Genomic DNA, 13,715 nt, shown 5'->3' on the forward strand with positions numbered 1-13,715 from the left:
AAATAAACACAATGAAGCAAAAAGCTTGAAAGAAATAAGGTAAAGCAACTGGAGGTTGGCTTTTTTTTTCCACACAAGGGTAGTTTTTAGCCCACTTTGTGCTTTTAACATGCTCGGCTAGCACCACCTAAAGGAAGAAGAAGCAAACCGTCTGCTTGCAGCAAACAGGCTCAGCAGCGACTGAACTGGATCAAATGTCGCAGAGAAATGATTCAGCATTTCGGTGGTGAAAGTCTGACTTTTGTTCAGTAAACAACAGGAACAGAGCCTAATGAGCCCCAGCAATAAGCTGCAAGAAGCTCACTGGAAATGGAGAACATTTGTAAGGCTCCCCCGGTCACGAGAGAGGAAAGCTTAAGTGTCTGCCAGAGAAGGCGATGCTATCAAGTTTTCTGTTGTTTGTGGGTTTGTTTATTAGCTGGCTTGTTTACATTTTTATATATCTGAGGACTATCTACTTACTTTCTGCCAAGTACTTGAAAGCAAAATATTCCTTCATCCAGAACACCTGGTCTGAGCAGAAAAACGCGTGCTGAGTCCACAAATGGTAGAATACCATTGTTGGAGCCGTTGCAGTGCCATTTGGCCTAAAGACGCCTCTGAATACATTGGAAATTTGCCCTAAAGTTTCCTTGTAGTTGCAAACTGCAATGCAATCTGATGTGTCACCAACATATATCTATCTTACCCTGGAACAAGTTGTGGAGGCTTGGTGAGTCACAGGGAGATGAATTTCAAGGGCCCACAGGCAGCCACTGGTGCAAACCAGATCATAGAAGGCAGCTGTTAGCTTTCCCCCAACTCCACTATCTTTAGACCTCAGTTTTGGTTCTTATAGTCACTTCCCTTTGTATGTAAATGTTGCCCAGCCACAGGGCAGCCCAAACTGACTCATAATCCGTTCTGCCTGTGGGTCCTGTCTAACTTGTGAACCATTCCTTGCTAGTTAAACTGTTGAATTTTATATCTGTGATTTAACTTTTAACAAGAACATGAAAAAATTTGGGCTGGAAGAAACTGTGCTGTGGAGAAGAGGTCAAGCATATGTCCAGCATGGCAAATCAGAAGAAGCTACTGAGAGAAGTCACACAGAAACTAAACTTTGAAGGAGTTTGGCTTTGATTGAAGGAGATAAAATATGATATATATATATGTGTGTGTGTGTGTGTGTGTGTGTGTGTGTGTGTGTGTAAAGAAAAACAAACAGTTCAAAGTGCAAGTAAAGACAGATGTACTTGGGGAGTTATTCTGCAGCCAGATTATTAAGAGTCTTGGCATGCAAAGTGATGCAAAAACACCTGATAGTATTTGCAGGTCCCTGAACACAGACAGACAGACCTACGTGGTTCCCATAGACGGACTCATGTCATGCTCAGAATGGCCACTGGAGAATCGCAATTCTTAATGGCTCAGTTTTATGGCGAAGAAACAGAAATGCAGTCAAGTTTCATCCTTCCTTCAACATCTCATCACATATGAAGTTGGAAGCTTGCTCCTAACCACTACTCCATATTGCCTCTTGTTACTCTAAGGAGTTTGGTTTTAAACTGTCTCCCACATGAAGAAAACTTAAGCAAAACCTTCTCAAAAATGAAACCAAACCAAACAAAAACAAATAGTGAAAATATAAGGCGAGCTCCCCCAGTATCACAAATGTTATTGTAGTACATTCTGAAATCTCTCCATGTTAGACTAACACAAGGCAACTAGTTAAAGAATGTAAAGGAGCCGGGCGTGGTGGCACATGCCTTTAATCCCAGCACTCGAGAGGCAGAGGCAGGCGGATCGCTGTGAGTTCGAGGCCAGCCTGGACTACAAAGAGAGTCTAAGACAGCCAAGACTACACAGAGAAACCCTGTCTCGAAAAGCCAAAAAAAAAAAAAAAAAAAAAAGAATGTAAAGGAGTTAGCCGGAAGCAGCCTGCCCCACCCCTGGGCTCCACCCTTCCCTGCCCCTGGAAACCTCTTTCAGATGTTCCAAGCGCAGTCTTATCTATTGAACTCACGCTGGCTACACTTTGGCCCAGAGTCTGCAACCGCAGGGCTGTTTTGGACTCTACTCCTGCTTCCTCGATAATTCTGAATAACACGGAAGTATCCAGATTCCATCAGTGTTCCTGGGCTCTTTCTTCCTTTGCAGAATGACAAGTGCGGTGCCCTAGCCTTCCCCTTTCACTCTCTCCATCCTCGAGTTTCGGCAGCTTCCTTTGCCTTCTAGAGCACTAACCCTGGCAACAGCAGTCTCTGTGGCAACCAAAATCAAGACGTCTGTTCTTCATACTCAGTTGATTTTAAAAGCTAAACTCCAATAAACAACATTTGTTAACATGACATTAATTTTTACCACAGTTCAAGAATAAAATGAGGATTATGTTTCCCTTTTTAACCACTCCAGTGTCAGTTCCTGGACCACGAAGAGGAGGCCGGGCCTTCCCTCTGAGTGAAATGGCTCTGCTACACTCCATCAGTTGGATTTAAAAAGTCATGACATATTTTATTTTCTTCAGATTTCAATCACAATAGCTTGTGATCTTCCATGGATTTTATTATGGAAACAGGCTTTAAATGGCCTTTTAGAGCCTTCTGGACTGATGTTCCCACATGGAGTGAGTGTGTGTACTTCTGAGTGGTCAGATGGCTTCTCTCCTAGATTTTATTTCCGCTGCCTCTGTGCATTGAACCCCTCCCCCTTGCCCTTTGAGGCTGGGCGAACTCTTTCCTCTCAAATTCTTTTCGTGTCTTTCTAGATGCTAGAAAGCTAGACGCTAGAGTATATGTCTGCAGGTCATGCCAGACCCCCAAGTTGAGACAAGTCACTTAGAGGAAATAGAACAGAGAAGATCTCAGGACTTTCAGATCCCAATAAAGGCACAGGAAAAGGACTCTCTATTCCTCCTACACTCCCACAGCAGCCAGGAGACCTGGCGCCTAGGAAATCCAGTCTACGGAGTCAGCTTCCTGTCACACAAAGGAAGGCACAGAGTCCTCTCTGGAACTGAGCTCTAAATGGAAAAAAAATTACCTTCTCTCTCTCTCTCTCTCTCTCTCTCTCTCTCTCTCTCTCTCTCTCTCTCTCTCTCTCTCTCTCTCTCTCTCTCTCTTCTCTCTCTCTCTCTCCTCTCTCTCTGTCTCTCTCTCTCTCTTCTCTCCTCTCTCTCTCTCTCCTCTCTCTCTCTCCTCTCTCTCCTCTCTCTCTCTCTCTTCTCTCCTCTCTCTCTCTCTTCTCTCCTCTCTCTCTCTCTCCTCTCTCTCTCTCCTCTCTCTCTCCTCTCTCTCTCTCTCTTCTCTCTCTCTCCTCTCTCTCTGTCTCTCTCTCCCCCCTCTCTCTCTCTCTCTCTCTCTCTCTCTCTCTCTCTCTCTCTCTCTCTCTCCTGTCTCTCTCTGTCTCTCTCTCCTCTCCCTCCCTCTCTCTCCTCTCTCTCTCTCCTCTCTCCTCTCTTCTCTCTCTCTCTCTCTCTCTCCCTCCCTCCCTCCCTCCCTTCTTCCCACCCCACCCCCAGACAGTCCAGCACAGGCATGAAATGGCTTCTCATATAATCACATGTGCCTGTCAATATAAATACTCACAGATTCTCGCGGTTGCAACATTTTCAAGGTGTCACTGCTATGCCTACAATGCTTACTTTTTGTCACCATTCTCCACTTCATCGTTTATCCAACACTGAGACCTCTGAGTCACCTGCAAACTTTTTTTCATCTATGATATCTAAGCCACCTAGCCCGAGGTCACAGAAATCACCAATAACCACATCCTCTAAGATACAAACTTCAAATATCCTTTCCTGCTAAATACAACTTCATTTCACTGAAGTCACCAGCTCTAGGCATCTTTTGCTACTGTTGTTTTGTTTTGTGAGTGGTCAGTTGGATCTCACAGAAACCTGGAACAAATGGCTGAGATGCCTATTAACATATCAAAGCAGAGGCTGGCCTCCAGGCTCTCAGCTTATAGCTGCTACAGAGCCCTGGCTCCTCAGGTCTTCTCAACCCCCGACTCCCACCCCACTACCCTAAACGTCTCCAGTCCCTGACCTTCACTTCTACCCCAGCTGCTCTTTTCCTATAAAGCACTGCCTTTTTTGGCACTGCATTTTCTTGGCTCTTGGTTCCACTCCTAGACCTCTCTTCATCCATTTGTCCTCTCTCCTCTTCCCCGCCTCCTCCACACAGCCCAGGTTAGTCTGGACCCTTCCAGATGCCTTTGGCTGTGCTCTCCCTCACATCTTCAATTAAAAAAAAAATTCTCTTCATGTCCTCCTTTGCAGTCAATATCTAGGCCACATTGGCCGTAAACTTGAGATCCTCCAGCCTCTGCCTCCTAAGGACTTAGACTTAAAAGTATACCACCACACTTGGCTCTGGAAATCATGTAGCTTCAAAGCCCTCTAATCTAGTTTCCACATTTTCTCCCTTCCTACTTAACCTCCATCTTGACCCAGACCAGACCCACAGTACATCATTATAATCTCTCCCATGAAATCCATTAATAACTTTGCCCTTTTTCATCATCATCTGGAAAAACTCCATCCTGTGTTAAATCTAATTATACTATTTAAACTCTTCCAGATGTGTTCTCTACAGGGGACAAGCTACAGACAAGCCTCTTGGACTATCTCAGAAAAGTATACAATAGAACTAACTTAAAATGACCAGAATACTAGTAATGTCCTCTCCCACAAAAATCCAACCATCTGTATACGTTATCAAAATATTTTTCCTACTTCCTGTATTAGTAATAAAATTACATGTTTTAAAGGGAGTTTTTACTATGTTATCCAGGCTGGCCTGAAACACCTAGGCTTAAGCAATTTTTTCATCTCACGTGCCTAAGCAGTAGTCCCACTGTGCCTGGATTTAAAATTACACAATCTGGATGACTAAAAAATTTACAGCAGCATTATTGTGGTAGAATGCTTGCAAATGGCCCCCATAGGCTCATAGGAAGTGGCACTATTAGGAGGTGTGGCCTTGTTGGAGAAAGTGTGTCACTGTGAGTGTGGGCTTTGAGGCTATATATGCTCAAACTACAGCCCACTGTAGCACTCAGTCTCTCTGCAACTGTCGAGCAAGAATTAGAACTCTCAACTCCTTCCCCAGCACCATGTCTGCATGTTTCCCCCCATGATGACAATGAACTAAACCTCTGAACTGTAAGTCAACCTGTTAGGATTCTGCCCACCTGTGATGTCATTGCCTACCTGCCATGGGGGCGTGGCCCTGCCCAGGGCTATATAAAAGGATAGCTCCAACTTGCCCCTCCCTCTCTTACACCCTTACTCCCTTTCCTCTACTTCTTTCTCTCTTCCTATGTCTCTGTCCCCACACCCTCTCTCTGGCATACCCTTCCCCGCTTTCCTTCTCTCCCCATGCTCATTTAATAAACCTCATATAATATAATATCTTTTACCTGGCATCTTATTGCCTTATTTATTAAAGAAAACACCCCTAATTAAATGGTTTCCTTATTAAGAGTTGCAAGGATCACGGTGCCTCTTCACAGCAACAGAACACTAAGACCATCTCTATTCATGTTTTTAAAACGCACAGCATTACAGCACTTTCGTGTTCTGATATGTGGGCCCGAACAATCTGTAACTCCCTCTATACCCTGGGCTGACCTGGAATTCACAGAGGTTTACCTGCATCTTTCTGAGTGCTGGGATTAAAGGCATCTGCTGCCACCACCACCCCAGAACAAAGATTCTGGGTGGCAGAATTTTACAGCTATAAGCATCCCCATCATCCAATAAAGCCAACTAAAAGCAAAAAAATTCTGACTATTTTTTATTTTAATCCAAATTGAGTGTTTGATGCTTGAAAATTACATAGAAAATGGTATGAAATGCATGCTTTCTGATCATAAGCATTTATTCTCTAAAAAGAAAAGCCAAGTAATATGCAAACATGGTATCAAAATGAAAATGGTGTTGGGTCTCCTGTTTGACATTCTGAAAAATAACAGGTGAACTTCATCAGGGATGGATACAAAGTAATTAACTCAGAGGGGAAAAAAACCAATATAATCCATATTTATGGTGTAATGAGCTCAGAACCACCTGCTATAAACCAGTAAAGAAGGCACTATAAACTGCTAAAACGAGACACTAATCAATATGATACACCAGGAAGTGGGAGAGAGAAAAGATGACATTAACATAAGCAGATTACAAAGAGAGTGTACAGAGGAAGCTGACCTAAATAACAATGCATATACAATTCATGAAGCCTATTTGGTTCACCTCAAGAAAAATGCTCGAAACTAAAAAAAGGGTATTAAACTCCTAAAGACACTATTTATTTGTACTACTAATAAAATAGGAAGAGGTGTCAAGTAGATAACTCTGTATTGTTATTTATAAACTGCATATGTTATTTTGTTTAACCTTCACAGGAACCCCATGTAATATGATAGGCCTTACAATTGTTCTTGTAGAAATAATGTATTAGTTTGCTTGGGATGCTGTAACAAAATGCCACAGTCTCAACACCTTAAATGACAGAAATACATGCTTGTGTCTCTGTAGTTAAAAGTGTAATGATTAAAAATGAGATGCCAGGCAACAGATATGATATGGACACGTTTATTATAGGTGTGTGGGAGAGCAGAGAGACAGAGAGACAGAGAGAGGAAGAGAGAAAGAGGAAAGGAAGAGAGTGAGAGAGGTAGGAGAGGAAGAGGGGCAAGAGAGACAGCCAAGGTTGGTTTGCCCTTTTTATATCCTGGGCAGGCAGCCCACCTAGTGACAAGAAGGTAATGCTGTCATAGGTTGCTAGGTAGACTGGGGGCAGTATGCTAACAAGAAGTCTGAAAGCATGTGTAGCAGGGTAGGTGGAGGGCTCTGGGGCAGCTCTCTGCCTTAAGGAGAGTATCTGATTGTTTCTTGATCAGGAAAAAGCTCTCAGGTGTTTCCTCTTAAGACTCCAGGGCCAGACTGTAGTGGTGAAAGCCTTTAACCTGAGCCCTCTAGAGGCAGAGGCAGCAGACTGATCTCTGTAAGTTTGAGGCCAGCCTGGTCTACAAAAGAGAGTTCCAGGACAGCCAGAGCTACACAGAGAAACCCTATCTTGAAAAACAAAACAAAAAGGACACCAGAACCCTCTCAGATCCAAAGGAAATTCCACTTCCCTGAATTCTGGCTCTCTCCTCTCTTCCAAAGGAGCCATTTCCTTATCACTGTAAGAAAGGGCAAATAGCTCTCTGTCATACCTATTAGCATAGCAAAGCATTGGTGGCCTGCAGGTGTTCTGAATATCACAACTGCCTGTGGCTTTTCTCACCCCACCCCCAACCCTGCGGGTCTCTAACTAATGGACTCCCCCCCCCCCCTTTGCCCTCTTAGCTTCTCACTTCACATAACCTGCCTTTTCAGTCCTGTGTCTCTTGGTCCTCTTTTGCCCTCTTCTCTGGGTCTCCTTGGCCTACACACACACTCTCTCTCTTACTCTCTTTTGGCCCAGTCCATTCTGCTAGCCACGTTCTGCTAGCCACTTTCTCTCCCTGCTCTGGATGTTTCCAGATGCCTTTGGGTGTATTCTCCCTCATATCTACAATAAAAACCTTCCCCACAACTACACCTTCCAGCAGTCATTTCCTCACTTTATAACCACTGGCTGTAACTCTAGCACCAGCAGACGCAATGCCCTCTTATAGCCTCCCTAAGCACCATGTATGCACACAGTACACATATGTACATGAAGGCAAAGCCCTCATATACATAAAAAATTTTAAAAATAAATTTAAGGACAGCCATCCTGTTCTACAGATGTAACTCTGTTGATAGACTGTTTACCTAGCCTGCAGGAAAGCGCTAGGTTTGATTCCCAGGAGCATGGGTGTGGTGATGCACACCTATAATCTCTGCATCGGAGAGCTGAAAGCTAGATCAAGAATTCAAGGCCATCCTCAGCCACCCGAGATCCTGTCTCAAACGGGAAGGAAGAAGAAAGGAAGGAAGGAAGGAATTAAGAAGAAGAAAGCTCACTCATTCATTCTTGTTCTGGAGGGGCCAACCAACACAGCCTTTAACTGAGTGTAAAGCTCAAGCTAACAATAATAGGATGTTGCATTTCTTTCTTCCTTAGCTGGCCCAGGAAAAAGAGGAGCACAGCTGTCATACCCAAGTTCGTACTGAGCAGAATGTAGCTTCTGTGCTCACCTCAACAAAATCTGCAATGGTCAAAGACTCAAGCCACCAATTCCTGACTCCTTTCTCAGTACACCCACCTTGCCCGTCATAAGATGTACTCTCTTCCCCCATTAAAGCTCCCTTAACCTTACTTTGGGGATGGGGGCTTCTCTCGGGTTGTGTCTGGGAAAAGCTATGGGGGAAAAGTACCCAACCTTCAGCTCAAGAACCTAGTGTTTTTCCAGTTCTCTTAAAACACATCTAATTAGCATTTCAAAGGGACAAACAAGCAGCTGTGTGCTCACAGCCTCCTGCTGTGTTTATCCAACCACTAAGGAGTCTAGGACCCCAGTAAGAATGGCTATCATTTAGGACTCTAAGGCAACATGCTACAAAAAAGATACTGGTATGGCTGTTTTCTGCTGCACTACTCACAATAGTAAATTATGGAATCAGCTTACTTGTCTGTCTACAGATGAATGGTTAAAGAATATTTGGTATACACACAATGGGGTTTTATTCCACTGTACAGAACCAAGTAGTAGCCTGTAATAAAAATTATGTTGTGTATGGAGCACTGGAATTCGTAATTCAAGTCTCTTCATCTGCCTCAGCACTAACACTATAGAAGCAGTGAACTCATTTTAGACTTACGTACTTCCCTGCCACCTGTACTTTTTCCTGTATCCTATCTCTAAATTAATAATATAATTATCCACACAGATTCACTGCACTCAGAGCAGAGTGACAACTCAGGGGAACTGGCCCCTGAATGGCTGCAGACTCACTTACCCAGCATATCCAATCAGTTATTAGCAGTGTCTGTCATTAACCTCTGCCCCTTTATTGCCTAAATTCTAGCCTTCATCACCTTTTGTTTGCATTATTACAATTACTTTACTTTACTTTTTGTTGCTGGTGGTGGTCTAACCCCTGAACCTCTCTCCACCCCAAATGTGAAAAAGAAAAATGGGGGAGGGGGAAACCTCTACTTTCTATACAAAGAATAAGGTTTAATTACTAGGAATTAATTAAAATAAAATTTAAATTTTATTGGGGCAGCTTTTGGGTGGGTCCAACGACCTCACAGGAAGGGACCAGTGAATTTGCAAGATTGGGCTGGGCTTCTTAAAGGGGTTCTTTGTGTGTGTGGGGGGGGGGCAGGGGGAGTTGTGACTTGATAGTGGGATAGTAGGATTATAGCCTTATTTGGTGAGTTCAGGATCCTGTAGGTGGGTCTTCGGTCCAGTGGTCACTTTGGAATTTGGAGCTAGGAAGTGGCTTTGTCCAGCATCTTGTGCAGGCTTTTGTAAACACTGGCTCCTGGTCAGAAGAGAAGAGGGTGGGGGGTTGGGGGGGGGTGTAGCTCTTGTCCCTCATGCTTTGACCTCAAACCTCTTGAATCAACAGGAATTTGATCTGGTGCTGCTTTGTATTAAAATGTTAAATACTGAAAATGATGCTCCAACAGTTGGGGAAAAACCTGGGTGACTGTCCAGGTAGCCAAATGCCTCTGTCATTTCCTTGTGCTGGAAGCTACTTGCTCTGCACTTCCTATAAACTCACATGTTTACTCCACCTCAGATCTCTGATGGGGTTAAAGACTAAACAGATTAGTCTCACAATTAGACTTAACTTGGTTAAGATTTTTAAAAAATGCTATTAAAAGACATTATTAGGTCTAAGTAGAGTTTTTAGATTGTTACATTCTAGCTGTAACAAAAAGTGATTTGGGTGCAATACTCGGAACTCACTAAGATAGGAAAGATAGTAAAATTCTTTCTCCTAAGTTGCCAAATAGGATGGACAAGACATTGTGAATGTAATTGTTAGGTCAGCTAATGTAATATAATTGTTTCTTTTTTTTTTCTTTTTTCTTTTTTGTATTTGTTGTTTGAGACTGGGTTTCTCTATATAGCCTTAGCTGTCCTTGACTCACTTTGTAGACCAAGCTGGCCTTGAACTCACAGAGATCTGCCTGTGTCTGCCTTCCTGAGTGCTGCGATTACAGGCCTGTGTCACCATGTCCAACTTCATATTTGTTCTTACTGTACAGTTTATTATTGTAAGAGAAAGAGCCTTTTATTTAGACAAAAAGGGGAGATTGTTAGGGGGTTTGTCTGTTGCTATGTATTCAAATGCTAAATATTGTCCCCCAAGATCTGGTTACACCCCATACAAGCACATTCTCACATACCCCGAGTGATGCTGTGTAAATTTTGCTCACCAATATTTTCTGACTAACTAAAGTTGCTAACAGCCTATAGCTGGGCATAAGAGAAGTCGGCGAAGCTATGGTTCCAGGGCTTTGGGTCACAGAGGGACCACAAGGCTAGGAGGGGGGAGGCAAGAAAGAAGAAGGGGAAAAAAGAGAAAAGGAAGGAGCTCACTATGAGACAGGATAGACTAGGAGCATGTGGCCAAGAGAAGTTTGCCGTGAGGACAGACTGATGGAACAGAAGCCATCTGGGAGTCATCAGATTGGCAAGTGACGGCCTGTTATGTAGGTTTTAAAGGTAGTAAGATTAGAATAGCTGAGAACCTGCCCAGCATAGTGTCTACAGCTTAATAATATAACATCTCTGTGTCATTTACTTGGGAACTAATAATATGGGGAAAGGTGGGGTATATAATTCCCAATGGATATAAAGAGTAAAGGGGAGCAAGCTAACCCCCCAGAAAAATAATTACATGATATATATATATATATACACACACACACAAAAATTGGGTGATGATCTGAAGATTAAATTGTCCATCTTCTATGTTCTGTTGCAGGATATTAGATCCCATTGTGAACCCCAAGATTGGGAACTTTAAAAACCTGTTTATTGTTGGTGTGGCTCAGCAGTAACATACACTTTTAATCCAAGAACTTTCTGTTTATTGTAAACAGGTGATTATGCCAGCCCTAACATGCACTTTTAATCCAAGAACTTTCTGTTTATTTTAAACAGGTGATTATGGTGTGGTCAGCTGTAGCATACACTTTTAATCCAAGATTTTTGTACACCAGATTTAATGAAGTTAAACTTAAGTCAAGAGGCAGAGGAAGAAACCAGCAGACAGGGACTAAGTAGATAGGAGGACTTTGAAAGAAGGGTATTTAAGACCACGTGGAGAAAGAGCTCTAGTGCTTTTGGCTTTTAGCTCTTGGCCTTTTCCTCTGGGCCTTCCAGTAAGCTAGCAGACTCCTTGGCTTTTGGTTTTCACTTCTAGGAAGTGAGCTGAGTTGGAAGGTCAGCTGGGTGCTTTCTCTGCCTTTCATTTCAGCATCTGGCTCCTTAGTCTTCACTGGTAAAATTGAAGGTTTGGCTTTTTTTTTTTTTAATAACAACAATGTTCTATGTAGTCATTTTCTTCGGTGACAGTTTCTCTACAATTTCCCTGCCATTTGCAGAGTAAAGAGAGAAGAACTCTGATATTGTCAAACTATTTTATTACCCATATAACGTGCAAATCATTATGCCTGTCAAGATTTACCTGGTTAGATGATCATAAATCACAATAAACATTTGCTTAGGAGATAATAAAGGTTCATAAATTTACATGTTGTTAATTATCCTATTTAAAGTAGCAGACCTCTAGGGCTTTACCTCTCTTCTTTTTAGTACTTATTAGCACCTAACATTATGCTTGTGTGTTTTCTGTCTCCAACGGAAAGTGAATGCCTAAAGGCAAGAATATCACGTTTCAGTTACTAATCACACCTATTACAGTGTTTAGTTCAAAACATACATACAGTAAATATGTGTTTAACAGATAACACAGATAGTATAAGACCTATAAGTCTTTTCTGTCAAACAGTATAAAAGTTCTATGACAAAGAATTCAAATCTTTTAATCTTCCCACCTCGTAAGACTTTTATACAAATCTTTTTATCATACCCCATGCATATTCCTTCTAAGATTTTTTTATGCAAATGTTTTCATACCTCACTACCCACCACTGGGTAAAACTTTCGTTCAATGCAAAGGCTCGGCTGTATTATAACGATACCTTCCTATTTTCCTTCATTCCTTTGGGCGAATGCCTTTAAAATTAGCCAATTGTGAAAGATTGTGAGGTGGGATCCCAGTCAATGGTGTTAAAATAAAAACCAAGTGGACTTCTGCCTTGATACGCTGTCCTAGCTTAGAGTGTGGCACACTTGTTTTACAAAAATGAATTCACCTTACTGTGTACCTTCACTTTGTTTAGGTGTTCTTCTACGCACACTGAAAGTAGTTTTGGTTTTATTCTATCAACAGTTGGGGGAAAGAATCCTTCAAGTATGAGAAATTAGCTCTTCCACTGGAGCATTAAAGGCCAGGATGACAACCAAAAATAAAAGAGAAATAGCTCTTACTATATAAAGTACCATCTCAGCAGCCGTCACAAAACTCCTTGGTCAGAACAAGTGGAAGTGTGGTTTGTAAGCACTCTGTTACTCAAGCTTAGTCCGAAGCTTGAAAACAAACAAAAATGCCATTAAAAGGTCACAAGGCCACATCAAAAAAGAAAAATTAAGAAATAAAACCCTGTAGACTTCACCAACTATCAATAGCAGACTCGAGAAGCAGGTTGGCTCTGACAACTTGCCACATTTGGCAACAAAGTTTTTACGGCAATCAGAAAGAGGTAGCTTTCAATTATGACGCTATCCCCCCAGCCCCTCCCAAGACTGGTTCTCACTGTGTAACTGGCTGCTCCTAAACTCTCTATGTAGACCACTGGCATCACTTTCTTACTTACTCATCCCCTCCCGCCCCCCCTTTCGAACTCACAGAGATCCACCTGCCTCTGCCTCCCAGATTGCTGGGATTAAAAGCATGAGCCACCTCACCTGACTCCTATCCATCTTCTAAAATTTCCCAAATTTAAGATTTAGTTTTCGGTACATATTTTTTAAGAAATTGATAAATCATAAAAAAGTAAACTTTACTAAAACTCTCAAGTAAAGTTAACGTACAAATACGTTTATACCCAGTTCTTGTAGCTTAATAGCTAAAGCAAAGTACTGCAAATATTTAGATGGATTCTTTCGTCCCATTAATACAAAAGGGTTGGTCCTGGCCTTATAACTAACTGGAGGTAAATTAACATGCAAAAATCACTAAACCAGGGTCGAATCCTTTAAAATTTACGTAATAAATTAAAAGGAGAGCATATCAAGTAAGTAACACATATCTCAAGGCACCCTGCCTACTCACAGTCCCACAAGTCCCAACAGGAAATACATAAATACATAAATACATAAATAAATAAATAAATAAATAAATACATAAATAAATAAATAAATAAATTAGCGAAAGTTTGACTAAGTTATAACTCTCAGGGTTGGGAAATTTTGTGCCAGCCACCGCGGTTAACCCAAACTACTTTCGGAGTCAAACGTGTCTTATGATGACTCCTGAATAGAATTAAAATCCAACTTAAACGTAAAAATTCATTGTTATATCCAGTAACGAAAGTAATTCTAGGCTGATCATGAGCTCACAGAGAACCACCTGCCTCTGCCACCCAAGTGTTGGGATTTAAGGCCTGCGTCACCACGCTGGTCCACCGCTCGGTCTTTTTACAGGGATCCACGTACAGTTCGCGGAACTC

The sequence above is a fragment of the Acomys minous genome (assembly GCF_964271855.1).
Source record: "Acomys minous genome assembly, chromosome: 9".
Taxonomy (NCBI): domain Eukaryota; kingdom Metazoa; phylum Chordata; class Mammalia; order Rodentia; family Muridae; genus Acomys; species Acomys minous.